A 16,982-nucleotide genomic window follows, 5' to 3' on the forward strand; every position below is an offset into this window, starting at 1 on the left:
ACTGTGCGATGGAGAACACGCAGATAAGGAAGGAATGGGGAAACTAGGCAGAATGACTACGTAAGCTTTTTTTAATGATCTGTAATGAAGCCAGTAGGAGGTCAGTACTATCAAGCTTTGTTTATAAAATCAAAACTTTACACTTCACAGACCCACAACACTGCTGTGCTTTTGCTGAATGAGTCAGTCAAAGAGAATCTTGTCTTTGGGTGCGTGTGTGAAAGAAGAGATGAGGTCAGGCCTACGAGAGCAGGACTGTGACATTTGTTTCTGTTTAGTAGCTAGAGACCGATGCACCAGGCCACTTTGATGAACGCTGGGACGCTGTCAGGGAATTCTGGGAAAGCTGCTGTGGTCAGAGTTGGAAACAAGAGACGGGAATGAGAAAGGGAGCAAAAGAGAGAAAGAAGGAAAGAGAAAGGCATCCAGCCAACATCAGGCGGGCAGCGAGCCAGCACACAGGAAATTAAGCTCATGAGCTGAAACAGAGACTCCGACCACACAAACATGCACAGAACACATTCAGGCAACAAAATTATGTATGAGCAGTTATACGTGAAATCGGTTAAACCTCCATTTTACGCATTTACTCATATTTCTCTCACGCATACGTGGACACGCTTTACATTATCTGTTCACTGTGTCTCTGAAGCCGTTGGGAACCTCAACTTGGAAAAGCCAGAGGAGATTCAGAGCTCAACAGGGCAGAGATTGCAACAATGCATCACTACGAATATATTACTCATACTTACGTTTAGCAATTAAAACATACAATATACAATAATGTGGTTTGTTAGTTTAACTAACCATATCTAAAGACATAAACATTATATTTTGTACTTTTTTTGACATTATTGACTGTTTTTCTAGCCTGAAGAGTGTAAAAACACTCAAAATCTGATCCAAACTACATCCATATGTGCTTCAAAATCCAGTTAATATCTGATTTCAGTAATGAGCCTCAGTCTGAATGGTCGGATTGCATGTCAAGTAGTTTGTTTTACTTGTCCGGGATGCAATACATATGTAACATTATACAAAAAGGCCTGAGTTGCTGCATAAGAAAGTATCTTGGCAATATGGTGATGCTTACATTAATACTATAGCAACCAATGAAAACATACCAGATATTACTTACACCATCTCAACCAGCAGATTTCATCACTTGCAAAATGACCATGCGGTCAGTAAGTCAAAAGATCAGATTTGAAAAGCAAGCAGATTTGTGTGCAATGTAAACAAAGACCTTGGCCAATAAGAAACACCTCTGCAATGGATAGCAACAAGCCAAAAAACACCCAGAATACACCCTAGCAAGTGCATAGCAAGCAACACTGCATAAACTACTTGCAACATTTTATCTCACAAATCAGGCTTTTTTCTCAGAATTGTGTGATATTCACAATTCCGACTTTTTTCAATGCAAGATATAAACTTGCATAAAATTTAAAAAAAAGTCAGAATTGTGAGTTTGTATAACTGATATAAAACCGATATGTTCTCAGAATTGCGAGTTTATATCTCACAATTCTGACTTTATAACTCGCAATTATAACTCGAGTCCATATCACACAATTCGGAGAAAAAAAGTCTGAAATGCGAGTTTGTATCACACAGTTTTGACTTAATTTCTCTGAATTGTGACTTTATAACTCACAATTGAGTTTCTCACAATTTTGAGAAAAAGTCAGAATTGAGTTTGTATCTTGCAATTTTGAGAAAAAAAGTCAGAATTGTGAGTATGTATCATGCAATTTTGAGAAAAAAAAGTAATAATTGCTAGATATAAACTTGCAATTGTGAAGAAAAAAGTCAGTGTTCTGTGACACAACTCACAATTCTGACTTTTTTTTCTTCCAGCGAGCAAGCACAGGAAATTAAGCAAATTTTTCGCAATTGTGAGTTCATCACACAATTTTGAGAAAACAAATGGCAGAATTGTAACATATAAGTTTCTATCTTGTAATTCTGACTTTTTTTTCTCAGAATTGTGAGATATAAAATTGAGGGGGAAAAAACTTATGTAAGTGTTATAAAACTGATATGTTCTCAGAATTGTGAGTTTAAAGTCACAATTCTGACTTTATTACTCGCAATTGCAATTTACATCTCACAATTCTGAGAAAAAAAAAGTCAGAATTGCGAGATGCAAATTTGCAATTGCAAGAAAAAAGTCAGAATTGTGAGAGAAAGTGGTAATTACCTTTTTAATTTTCTATTCAGTGGCAGAAACAGGCTTCCATAGAAAGCAGGCTACTTTGGTCATGCATAATCGGCTCTGACCTGTTCGCAACCGCTCTGTGTGTGTGCCGCATTGATGTGTCAAAATGAACACTGCAGCACATACTTATCACACACTCTTGGAAGTCCATAACTGTGCTAGGTCACTCTGCGGGGAGCACGGGGTGATTTACTGACCATTAAATGCAACTGAAGGCAAGTGGAGGTCAATCAGTTAACAGGTCGTTCACTTCCCAAGTTAACAGCTCTCCATCTCTCTCTCTCTTCCTGTCTCCCTTTAGAAATCAACAAAGTTTATAGACAATCAATGACGATTCACAGAAGGGAAGTGTAACACAACATGTTTTCAATACCGACTAGTTGATAGTCTAAATGACTAATCGGTCAGGTTTATCATTCAGAGCCTAATCAGGCAGATGGCAGGTTATATGACTCATGCTAACCAGTTCCTTTTCTAAACTTCCAGAACTTCGGAAGTGAGACATCCCAGTCAGGAATCCATGTGGGAGTTTCCATTCTGTCAGCATGCACTGGATCATCTGCTATCAAGACAACAAGACCTGCTGTGACTCCACCCCTTCAATACTTCACAATTTGACAGTCGAGGTTTAAATGACCTTCGCCTCCAGCTGTTATTCATGTATCCTCCTACCCCCACATTCCCTAAGATAAACACGTGTAAGAACGCACATTTAAACAAACACTAATCCCATCATTCCATGCCTGCAACATTCTTGCAGTTATTAGCGTCTCTCATAGTCAACAGGACTAAAAAGGGCAACGTTATAAAATCTTTTCAATTCCCATACATATCATCACGCCTTTAGCCCCAAAGCAGCCTTTCTCCGTAATTAATATTACTGATCCCGGGTAAAAAGGGAAGAGGAAATATCCTACAGCTCAAGGCTATTGGCACAGCGCAGCAGGACGAAATATTAGCAGTATTTTAAAGATGATAATTAAAATTAAAGCTCAGTGTGAGGAAATTGGACTGTTTGAGGATTAACAGAGGCACCGCTGATGCCCGTGGAGGAATTAAATCCTGCTGTGTCAATGTTATCGAGGAGCAATTCACCAGTACATATCACAGGCACAAAAGGCCAACTAACAGGTCATTTAAGCAGCTTTTCCGTTTAGCTAAAAAAAAAAAAAAAAAGGCAAAATACCACAAATGTAATGAAACAAATGCAATATATTTTATTTGTGAACTTATGTTCAGCCATTTTTTAATACTTAACGTTTAACTATTTTTGAATTATTCAGATCATCAGTCATCTGAGCTCTGTATTGGTCACAGACACTAAGATTTTAAATTCCACCAAGCTAATTACTCACTAAAAACTCACAAATCATATTTTTATGCCATTTTAAGTCTTATTTTGACGTAGTGAAGTGGTTATATCTAAATGTGTGAGTTGTTTACTTACTTTTTTAAATTAGTCTTCCCATTAACACCAATATATTGTTAATTCAAACTGATTCACGAATGTAGAATGCACACAAACACAGGTGGGATTTTTCACATAAGCCAATCACAGCCGATCATAACCAGTCATATCCAATCATATCGCGCCATTCATTCTCAACTATCCCCCAACAAACTCACCGCACGTTTTAGGGGGTCTGTTAAAACTCACTGAATTCGAGAGGCAAGAGACGCGGACTCCCACTGTAACTTTACCTGCTGGTGGTGTCATTGTTAAACAATGTTTCTTTAGAAAAACAAGTGATTTACACACTTGTTTTTTCAAAATAGGCTCATTGGAAATACGTGCCATTATATACTCATTCTGCAAAACTGAAAAAAACTTACCTATATGTACGAACCACTGCAGTTTCCAGTTTAAATGAACACTAGAGGAAGTAAAACTTAAGACAACTTTGATTAGTTTTCACACAAAGTATGATTAATAAAGCCTAATTGTCACACTATTACTTACAGAACATTATAGTATGGCTTAAAAACAATTTTAACATGCTGCACAATTTAAAAACTGATACTTTTGAACATTGACTTCACATATACAGCTTCATTTGGATGAGTTTTCTAATTCAGTAGGTTTGCTTAGTAGCTCACATGATACAGCATTGAAGTGATGGTATAAACCCAATGAAACTAGCACCGTGTCTACACCGGACGCGAGCGGCGTGGTGTGGCGTGACGCAACGCAACAAAATACAATAGAACCTATTATGCTGTCTACACTGGATGCGGCGCGGGGCGGCTTAACCGGTTAGGTTTGTGGTTGGGTTTGGGTTTGTTTGGTTTTGATGTATTGAACGTGTGTTTTAGCGGCACTCGCTAGACATTTTACTTCGAAACTGCCGCGAAACGTGCTGTACACTCTTCAAAATAAAGGTTCCAAAAGGGAGTTTTTTTGCAGTGATGCCATAGAAGAACCATTTTTGGTTTCCTAAAGAGGCGTTCAGGGAACAGTTCTTAAAAGAACTGGTTTAAAATCTAAAGAACAGTTTTTGTCTATAAAGAAACTTTTCTGCATTTGAAAGGTTCCATGGATGTTCAAGGTTCTTCATGGAACCAACAATGGCAGTAAAGAACCTTTATTTTTAAGAGTGTAAGGTATGTAATTATGGTGTTGCAGAAATGTATGTAGAGGCACGTATTTCCAATGAGCCTGGGTTGACTTTTTTAACGTCATAAATTGTACTAATGGCTTTTCGATAGATATTAGCTGGTTAATATTAATTTAACATACATAGGTTTACATTTCCTACGTTATGATATTAAAACGTCAACCCTTTTGCCAAGATTTTCCATAACTAGCATCAGATAAAGTGGATTTGTAGAAATATCTGCAGTGCATTTTCTAAGAAGCACTTTGCAGGATCACTACCTTCAGCTTGTATCCATAATTATATTGCAACTTAATGATATAGCACAAACTTATCAAAGAAATAACTATGAAACTGGGAAAGCCACCCGTTTTATACAAATACTCCATGAATCAGCCATATGTCAATTCACATGGGCCTCGTTTTTGGCCAGAGCCTAAGACCATGGGACGGTTCCAAATGTTTTTGTGTATTCAAGATTTAGACCTACATGACTCAAAGGGACGTTTATATAAACCGTGCATGCCATTTTTGCATGGCTACCGTTGAGTTTCTGCACGGTTCATCTGGTCGCACCGTTACGCAAGTGCATTTATCATCCAAATCAGATGGAGCTAAATGCAGAAAAGCGCCGTCTGCTTTGAAGTTCTGCAAATGAGAAGCACTTGACTGACATTAGGGCAGAGCTGAATAGATGTTGCCACCTCTCTCTCGCTCCCTCTGTCTGCTGGCAAGCATCGAGTAGAACGTGTTCTTGTTTTTTCAGGATCCTGAATAAAAAGCACGCTGGAAGGGGGATCTCAGTTGGAGGGTCTTCAAAACAGCAATAGTTTCAATCTTGGAGGCCTCTTAAAACAGAGCGAGTCTGTAAGGACAAGCACCTTGTTGCTCAGTCAATGGACTTTTGTTGGGATTGTGTAACGTTGTAAAACCCGGGTCAAAGTCCTCATGTTTCGGGCTGAAAGAGATTTAGCGTTCATAGAAGCGTAACCTGACCCCGATTGAATGCAGAGTAAAAGACACTGGACGTTTTATTCCAGAACAAACAATAAACCCTAATGGCGATCGTGATTACATTAGAAACGGTCTTTTGAGGTACACATCATGGTGGCATGATGTTAAATACACTTTTTAGGCTAATAAAGGTGGTGAATAGATGAGAGAATGAAGCAATCAATCATCTTAATGGCCATTTCGGTTCATTATGAGCTTTTGTCGGACATTAGCCACGGAGGACGAGACAACCAGACAGGACGACAGGTTGCAGGGTTTGCGGGGGGCTCCGAATGTGTTGTGAAACACCGTAGGAGATTGGGGGGGATGTGGCGTCATGTGTGTGTCCCAGAGAGACTTACAGCTGTCACTCAGATGTAGGAGAAGAAGTGTGATCTCACCTCACACACTCTTTGACACCTGCTGACACCACCCACATGTTTGGCCACACACACACACGCTTTCCCCAGTCTGACAGAAAAGTACACACCTGCCAAAACAGCACACAAGGACAGCTAATGGATCTGCGGCTGGCGACAGGTTCCTAAACAAACCATTTAAAAGCTGTGAGGCCGTCTCGAGCAAACCCTGAAATGCACCAGAGACATTACTGTGACAATTCACTCTGTCGCTCTCGGCATGACGCTGATACCGAGTTACAAATTAATATGATCAACTAAATTTAGAAACACTGCCCCCACACACACACACTAAAGTCACACCCACGGATATGACAAGCATGGTCAAAGACGACGCAGAGCAGACATGCCTGTTGTTTGAGTCATTGTGCAGAGGACGGATGGCCGTCATACAGATCCAGTTTGTCAGAAACTTGCACAAACAAAACAGAAGAAGTGTTAATGACCCTGACCTTTACACAAAGTCCCAACATCAGCGGTTTTTCTCTTTAGAACTCTTTCGAGTCTAAAAATTCACTTTAGGAGGAAGTTACACAAGGAAATGTCCTTATTTCTGTAAGTCGATTTAAAGTCATTAACTATATTTATCTCTAGTAAGCTTTTATTTCATTTTTAGACTAGCTCTGTGCACTGATTTATCTGCCAGGGCAATTATTTAGCCAATATTCGGCTAATAATGGTGCCCACTGGGCCAATTAACAAATTAAGCATTTTTCTTGTCAATAAATTATTAAAAATTTGAATACACTGTTTTGAATTACAGCTAGGAAGTACCCTAATTAAAACTGTAGTTGATTATATATTTCTTCTATATTATATAGTTCTGTCTGACATTTTTGTCAAAATATAGTCATTCACATAGTCTTAATCTGTGACTGTAACTTTTACATTATATAATGTTTCTTTTGTAAACTACATTTTGTAGATTTTGGGCCTTTTTTAGAAAACAAAAAAGGTTCTATCTACAGAAGTCTATGGAACACAAAAACTTTGAAGCTCAATATCTCAAAACTGCTCACAATGTAGATAGAACCTTATAAGTTCAAGGCAGCGATGTTTTAATAAATGGCCAATAATAAAACTCTATACTGTACGATATATTATATTTTTAAAATACTAAAAACTAGGTAATCTAGCAACAGTCTTATCAATTAATAATAAAAATAAAGAAATTGAGTAAACGGTGTAAAATTTTGCCTAGGGATGACACTGTTATTAAAAATCTTGTTATTACACAAAAAGCTGAAAATATAACCTTAGCCATTTTTAATAACCAATAAATGGCCAATATTACAATTCTACAGTATATTTTGGTGAAAACACTGAAGAATATTTCTCTCTACCAACAGTTTTGTGAATCAATAACCAATAAATGGCAGATACAAATAAAAATCTATACTATATTGACTAAATATATAAAAAACAAAACACTAAATTTAGTAATTTACCAACAGTCTTATAAATAAATAAAAACATTCATTTAAAATGAGTAAAATGTATTTAAAAAGGCAATAATGTATTTTCTTGTTAACCAATAAATATACAATATGAAATAAATATATAAATATATATATATAATAGTTATAACATAGTAATAGTTATATACATTTATAACATAGTAATAACATAGTAATAGTTATATATATTTATAACATAGTAATAACAGTAATAATTATATACATTTATAACATAGTAATAACATAGTAATAGTTTTATACATAACATAGTAATAGTTATATACATTTATAACATAGTAATAACATAGTAATAGTTATATATAACATTGTTATTACTGTATATATATTACTATTTTATATATATATATATATATATATATATATAAATAACATAGTAATAACATAAAAATATAATACTAATAACCAATATAACATTTCTATTAAAAAAGCCAATAATGTATTTTCAGACATTTCTTGTTAACTCATAAACATAATATTAATTAATAATATATATATATATATATGCTTTAAAGATTACATTTATTGTCATCTTACATAAAGTTCTAAATGTAATCATAGTGGAAATTAAATACCTAATATGTGACCTTAGACCACAAAACCAGTCATAAAGGTAAATTATGAAATATTATTTATATTTGTTAGGATAGGACAATATTTGGCCAAGATACAACAATTTGAAAATCTGGAATCTGAGGGGGCAAAAAATCTAAATATTGAGAAAATTGCCTTTAAAGTTGTCCAAATGAAGTTCTTAGCAATTCATATTACTAATAAATAATTTAATTTTGATATGTTTATGGTAGAAAATATAGAAAATATCTTAATGGAACATGATCTTCACCTAAATAAAAGAAAAATCGATCATTTTAACCCATACGTGTTGTTAGCTAATGCTACAAATATACCCGTGCTAGTTATGACTGGTTTTGTGGTGCAGGGATATATATTGGCTGATATATATCCAAAAGCCCAACACCAATAAATTAAATCATGAAAATCCATGAATAATTGATATGGTACCAACATTTCGAGTCACATTTGCCATCGTATTGTATTAGCATTACATCAGCTACCCTACTCTCTAGGTATCAGCTGATGAAAAACCCATATTGATCGAGCGCTAACTCTGATATCTTAGAACTCTCTCAAAAAAAGCAGCTCTATGCCTTCTCAGTATGGAAGAACACCTGTGCGGTTATCCACACACAAATCAATGACTGCTGAAGCGTGCAACTGAATATAAACAACATTTAGGAGAAGCACCGGCACAAATTCCCAAGATTCTACAACATAATATCTCTCATGATGAGCATTAATACACGAGGCATTCCAGGCCAGCAGCTTAAACATAACCTTTGTCCCCTGATAACGCACGAGAAGAGCGATGCGAGCAAATGACTCGAATGCCTGCTCCAACGCAGAAGACGTGAGCTCTAGGACATCATAACATGCCCTGGCATGCCTCCATCTCACACTTCCTCTCCACCTCATTCCCAATAATTAAATACGATGCCCAAAAGCCACATTCTGAATTAAATAAAGCAGAATGAAGCGGGGGAAACAAGGTTGTATCAGGCATTGTGGCGAAGTGGCGGCTTCTCGATAGACGTCGACCTTTGTGCGGCTTTTTCATTATTCTCAGCACAATCTACCAGTGCAGATCCATTAGCGTGACATAGACCTAAATTAGCGCCCATAGAAATCCATTAACGTCACCGTATATGAGGATTCGGAGCTGAAGTGCTTTTCTCAGACTGACAAGATGCTTGCTTCTATTGCAACAGCTGACAGAGAAGGGCAACCTGCAGAAGACTGATCTGGGGCATAAGGGACTACAAAGGTTAGTTGACCTGAAAGGGTTCTATCAAAAAAATTAAATTCTTTTATTAATTATTCACCGTCTTGTCATCCCAGACTTGTAAGACCTTTGTTCATCTTCAGAACACAAATTAAGATATTTTTGAAGAAATCCGAGAGCTTTGCAACCCTGCAACTGACATGTTCAAGGCCCAGAAAGGTAGTAAGGACATTGTTAAAATAGTCAATGTGACATCAGTGGTTCAACCATAACGTTATGAAGCTATTAGAATACTTTTTGTGCACAAAGAAGACAAAAATAACTTTATTTAACAATTTCTTCTCTTCAGTGTCAGTCTACGGTGTCCTTACTACCCTTCTGAGCCTTGATTGTGTCAGTTGCGTTGCTGTTTATGGTCAGAAAGCTCTTGGATTTTATCAAAAATATCATAATTTGTGTTCCAAAGATGAACGAAGGTCTTACAGGTTTGCAACAACATGAGGTGAGCAATTAATGACAGAGTTTATATGAATCACTATTTTGAGTCAAGTCTTTTTAAAGAATTGGTTAATCCAAGTCACAAAACCAGCCTGAATGATCTGTTCATGAATCAAAATGATCAATTTTCTCAAGTTCCACTCACTGACCTTGCAGTTAACATTAACTACCAATGAAAAAAGCATCTTAAAGAGAGTCATGTTTTTGTTTTCAAGGTGACTTTTTCAAAGAATTTGTGGCCAAGCTTTTTAATATGAGACAGTAAATGAGAACTGGGACTGGTAAACTCCAAAATGACCATTAAAAGGACAATAAAAGTATTAAAAAAGGTTCATTTTGCAATATATTCCAAGACCTTCAACACCTTGACATCAGCCTTAATGAGAGTTTACGAAATAATCAAATCCTTTCAATGAATCAATTGATCCAGTTCATAAACCAGCCTTAATGATTTGTTGAACTGATTCTCAAGTTCAACTCCCAGACTCAAAATCTACTCAACGCAAACAATCCCACTAAACTCCTACTAGCTGCTGAAAATGGTCAATTATTGTCATGTTTTGGGCTGTACTAATTGGTCAGACCGGGCAAAACATTTTGAGTACTACAGACTGCCAAAAGTTATAACAAATCAAGGAGAAGAGTGCAAAAAACTGAGGAATAAAAGGTGTTTGCAGTTGGCCAAACCGAACCAGGATTTCCAGGGCAAAAATCTTGACAACATTCGTATTTGTTCTTATCGTTTCCAGTTAGGTAGGTGAAATATTAGGGTAATATCTTAATTAATACTGCTCGTACGTATCTTTACCACCTATTAACTTTATTTTTTGTCAAAATATTGCATCCTTTCCTGCTTACGAAGTCCTTCTTTATACGATTTAGCAACTTCCATACATTTTTTTTTTTCAGTTATTTAGACCACATAAATTAGCAGAAAATCATATTCAGTAGTACATTAACCATGCAATCCATGCTGGTGTTTACATCTGAGTATTGCCTGACCAAACTGTGATGTAAAACAAAAGCACAAAAGTCATACGGACAATTTTATGACATTAATGATGCTTTTGCAACCTTCAGTCACCATTCTTAATAGCTAAATGGCAAAGAGCAACAACTATTCTTCAAATTTTACCCATGTTCCATGGAAGTATCTCAAACGGGTTTGCAAACAACATGAGGGTGATTAAAATATCAATCTGTATTCTAAGGTGTACCTTCCATTAAAGATAGACATGCTGTTCTGAGATCTGTTCATGCATGACTAAGCATATTATTTTAGAATTCACAAATAGAAGCACAAATAGAAAATGAATGATTAATAATAAATTAATAAAATGCTACTCCTGCACCAAGAGTGTTCTTGAGAATCTTAATTCAGAGCGACAGAATGAAATGCCAATGTGATTTGCTCATATCTGAGTGGGTTGTTCAGGAAGTGAGAACGACTGAGTGAACATCCAGACCACAGATGGGCTCATCTAAGAGGCCCGGCGGACAAGGACAGCAAAACCACAAAGACTGATACATACTGTATGCGCTTTCAGCAGAAAACACCCAGGCCAGCTATCTTTAACACCAATTATTCAGCATTATCACTTTCATAACAATCAACACTCTGATATCACAGACCAAAAGACCTGTTGAGACACAAGTTTGTGACTCAAAACAGGAAGACGAGGGTTTCACATGATTATAATGATTCTTTAATCAAGCCAGTTCCATGATTTATAGGCGACATGAACAAATACAAACACAAAGTACTCAGGAAGTGCATGAATGAGGCCACTGTGTAATGTGTGTTCCTCAACAAGAAACACAAATAAACACAGTCATTGCTCATAAGAGATGAAGAATGGAGGAAGAAACAGGGGTAAAAGAGAGCACTCTCTCTCTCCACGCTCTCCGTTTCTGACCATTGATCTTTGACCTTGAGGGGGCCGGATGACTTCCTGCTATGAATCGCTCAAGCCACTGAAACGTTCTCATGCGGAAGGATCGAAATTAAGTTTTGCAGCCGTTTATGTACATTCAGTAACTATAATAAATAACAGCTTATTTGAATAATAATCAGGGTGAATTATCCAGCTACTCAGATACAGTTAAAGTCAAAAGTTTACACACACCTTGCAGAATCTGCAAAATGGTAATTATTTCAGCAAAATAAGAGGGATCATATAAAATGCATGTTATTTTTTATTTAGTACTCACCTGAATAAGATATTTCACAGAAAATACGTTTACATATAGAAAAAATAATAACTGGATTTATAAAAATTACCCAGTTCAAAAAATTACATACACTTGATTCTTAATACTGTGTTGATTCCTGAATTTTTGTGTTTGCTTTTTTTTTTTAGTAATAGTTGTTCATGAGTCCCTTGTTTGTCTTGAATAGTTAAACTACCCGCTGTTCTTCAGAAAAATTGCTCAGGCCCCACTAATTCTTTTTTGTTTTAGCATTTTTGTGTATTTGAACCCTTTCCAACAACGACTGTGTGATTCTGAGATCAATCTTCATACTGAGGACAACTGAGGGACTCATATGCAACTATTACAGAATATTCAAACACTCACTGATGCCCCAGAAGGAAATATACATTGTGTTTCCATCTAAAGCATCAGAAGGAATCCATCCAGATGCTGTTTGTCCTCAATAGCCATCTAGGTGAGCTTTTCAAGCTGAGCATTACTATCAATATCAACTTGGACTTGAACTTTCAAGTAAAAGGTTCGCCAGTTAAGCGAGGCCTCAAAGTACGCCTTTAACTCGTATACAAACATCCAAAGTGATCAGTTGTGTAACACTGCCAGCAATGAACTTCACTGCAACACAAACAGCAACGCAGCCACCCAATTACAGAGCAGAGGGAAATTTGATTACCTCATTATAGTTGATTTTATCACAACAGCTTGTATAATATGAGAGCCGAGTGTAATTGGGAGAATAAACAAGCCAGGAGAAAATGAAATGAAGGTAAGTGAAACTCATCAGATGATGACAACAGGAACAGAGATATTGGAGCCCTGCTTTCTGCTCTGTGACAAATGGTTCACGGCCAATCAAACACGACATGTATTACTAAATATCCCATCATTACACCCTGTTTTACATCTCTAAAGGGCATCTTGGGTGGAACAGTGCTAGTTAGACTATTGAGACAGCATATGTCAAGCATCAGCACGGTGTTGAGGAACAAACATCCGGCTAAAGCAAACAGAATGAGCAGGGGAGAGTTTGAGTTTGCAACAACATGCTAACATGTCTAAAACCCGAAAATCTTGTTTCTTCAAGAGCTGAAGGCAAATATGTGCTGTGTAAAACCGAGGGAACAGAAGCCAATGTAGCACTTAAACATGTCATATCATGGTACTAGCACGGTATTCCTGGAAATACCATGGTAAAGAATGTCAGAACTGGTACTTTTTTAGTATAGGAGACATTATCGACGTCGCGTATCTTTCTACATTCTAGCGACCCCCGTGTTTTATCGCGTATTTACATATTTAAACAATCAACGGAAAGCTGAAACAATACATTACAAAAGTTGCACGTCAATGAGACGCATTGTTTTTTTTTATAAGTGTTACAAAGCTTCAAAAGCGGTGATTGCGAATCCACTTATAACCTATCTGCTCCTTCAAATCTGATTTAATTTGAAACGAAGCGATAACAGTTAAAGTCTGAACGCCCAAGACTCAGAAAATAAAGCGATTAGGCGTTGTTTCAAACGTTTACAAACAAGCGCGGCTTAGAAATGTAAACCACGCAGTTAAAACAAACAGAAAGTTGAACGCTCACTCACCTTTCTGAGAAACAAGTCGCGAGGGCAGATCAAGATTTCTGTTCAAAGATCGCGATCAAAGCTTTACATTATCATTCGTCTTCCAAGTGGATCACTGGAGCGGGTGGAAAAATAAAAGAGTATTCCTTGCGAAAAGCCGGGGAGGCAGGACACTTTGTTAGGGAAATCCGAAGAAGTAAGGGCGATGTTGGGAATCCAGCGTCGAAAACAATTCCTGGCTTTTCCACGCCCTGTAGGCTGAGCTTCAGATAAGCCGCCAGGTGCGAGTGAAGTATGAATGTTCACGGGTACCTGTGTGAGTTTTGAAGGAAACCCGGTGAAGTAAAAGTCCCCACAGCTGATGTATGAGGACACTGGACTCATCTGGACCTGCCCGATTGACCAGAGGGAGCACTCGTGCGCTCTCTCACCCGCTCTCTCTAACCCCCTCTCTCTCTCACACACACACACACACACACACACACACACACACACACACACACACACACACACACACACACACACACACACACACACACACACACACACACACACATACTTTCAATTCAATCTCAGGTTTTTAAATACATTTTTTAAATGCAGTGACAAAATAAATTATGCAATATACCCCAGTAAAATTTTCATCTTTTTTTATTACTGTATTTATTTTATTAATTATTATACTTATATGTAATTATATATGTTATTAAAATGACAGTTTAATAAAATAATTATTCAGGAACAGTATTTTAAAATGTTTTATTATGAAATAACAACTGCAATATGCAGTAATAAAATACAATACATAAAATGCATTTTAATTGTCTGGCATACACTTATGTGACACAATAAAATCAAAAAATAAAAATACAGTACCAACATTATAGTATCAGCAAATTTAATGACGATTTAGTTAAATGTTCAAGAATCATCTTCAAGGCTTCAATACAATGACACATGAAACATTAAAACATGAGAAATAAAATAAAATAATAAAATAAAATAAAATAATTTTCAAGCTATTTTTTATATTATAAAATAACAACTGTAATATGCTATAATAAAATACAATACATAAAACAAATTTTAATTGTATGTCACACATTTTTGCCAAAGCCTCAATACACAAAAATAGTGTAAAAAATAAATAAAAAACAAATAAATAAATGTTTTTCAATCATTTTTAAAAAAAATAATACAGTACATTAAAATGCATTTCAATTTTATGGCATACATTGCTGCCAAAGCATTAATACACAAAAATAGTGACATGCTAAAATAAATAAATAAATAAATTAAATTAAATTAAACCATAAAAAAATAAAATAAATTGCAAATATTTTTCTAAAATAATATGCAATAATAAAAATACAAAAATAGATAAAAATCTATTTTTATAAATATAAAATAAAATAAAATAAAAATACAGTAAAAAAAACATCAACAAAGTAACTCAATTAAATTCACAATTTAGTTAAATATATGTTCAGGTATCATCTTCAAGGCTTCAATACAATGACATTAAAACATGAAAATAAATAAATAAATAAATAAATAAATATTTTTTCAAGCATTTTTAAAATAAAATAACTGCAATATGCCAAAAAATATACAATACATAAAAACGCATTTCAATTTTGTGGCATACATTGCTGCCAAAGCATCTATACAAAAAATAGTGACATTATGAAATAAATAAATAAAATAAAATAATAAAAATACAGTACCAGAAATGTTATAATATCAGGCATACATTGCTGCCAAATCATTAATACACAAAAATAGTGACATGATAAAATAAAATAAAAAAATAAAATACAAAAATATTAGTAAGTTAATCAACTAAAATGACAGTTTAGTTAAAATATAATATAAAAAATGTTCAGGAATCATCTTCAAGGTCTCAATACAATGACAGTAAACCATAAAAAAATAAAATAAAATAAATTGCAAATATTTTTCTGAAATAATATGCAATAATAAAAATAAAAAAAAAATAGATAAAACCTATTTGAATAAATAAAATGAAATAAAAATACAGTACCAGAAACGTTAGTATCAACAAAGTTACTCAATTAAAATGATGATTTAGTTAAATAAATGTTCAGGTATTATCTTCAAGACCTCAATACAATGACATTAAAACATAAAAAAATAAAATATTTTTCTAAAATAATATGCAATAATAAAAAAATAAAAAAAATAGAAAAAACCTAATTTTATTTTAGGCCATACATTATTGACAAAGCATCAATACACAAAAAACTGTTGCATGCTAAAATGAAATATGTAACCAGAAATGCTAGTTTCAGTAAAGTTTTAATTTATTAATAAATTAAAAAATGCTTCAATCTGTTTCTGACAGTTTTTTTTTTTTTTTCAAACTACATGTCATCGATATTTCTATATAGTATCTAGCTTTACATAATACTTTAATAACTGTATGGATGCTGTGATCACTGATTTGATAAAAATCAGTTTCTATGTTTTATCTCTGATGGAGATGAGACATTCTTCCATATGATTAGGCCCTGTAGATCCATCCTGCCTGTTTCAGTCTTCAGAAGTATTCGAAAAAGTATTTTCCAGAGTGGAAGTAGGAATCAGAAATAGTTCTTTGCTCTAACCTTGCTTCAAACACCCTTGAGGACCCCCATAGGCCCCCTGCTGTGAAGCCTGAGCTGGAATAAAAGAATGATCTTTTCCTCTCCCACTTACAGTAAATCTGAGATTTGCGGTAATCTGGCTCATGCTGCGACTGAGATTAAGGCCAAACCAATTGTAAATCCTAATCAAAGGACAGATATTGAGGGTGGATGGAGAAAATTGTGTTTTGACAACATATTTAAGCCCACCTTTTTCATTAGTCCAATGCTTTTGATCCTGCATGTTCATGGCTGCTGTTTTGAAGATTAGTGTTTGGCTGAGTAGGAGGAAAATTGAGAGTAATACAGGTTTAGAATAATGAGAGATTGACAAGTAATGTTTGCAAAAAATACACACACACACAAACACACACACACACACACACACACACACACACACACACATATATTAATACATACATACAATAACACTACATATTTAAACAATCAAATAAAAATAAACAATATACAACAGCAAATAAAAATATAAAATAAAAAGTAGTCAGCAATGTTAACAAAATAAATTCAATATATAAAATAAACCACAATAC

At 35.1% G+C, this 16,982-nt stretch overlaps 1 protein-coding gene across 1 annotated transcript in view; it reads right to left on the reverse strand.

Moving 5' to 3' along the window:
* Positions 1-14,089, reverse strand: part of LOC141333671 (plexin-B2-like) — a 140,895-nt gene extending 126,806 nt beyond the window's left edge. Inside the window, exon 1 of the mRNA XM_073838754.1 lies at positions 13,808-14,089. The gene's annotated coding sequence lies outside the window, so the exon portion shown is untranslated. The remainder of the gene's footprint in view (positions 1-13,807) is intronic.
* Positions 14,090-16,982: the final 2,893 nt, after the last annotated feature.

Source organism: Garra rufa, chromosome 4 (genome assembly GCF_049309525.1).
Source record: "Garra rufa chromosome 4, GarRuf1.0, whole genome shotgun sequence".
NCBI lineage: Eukaryota > Metazoa > Chordata > Actinopteri > Cypriniformes > Cyprinidae > Garra > Garra rufa.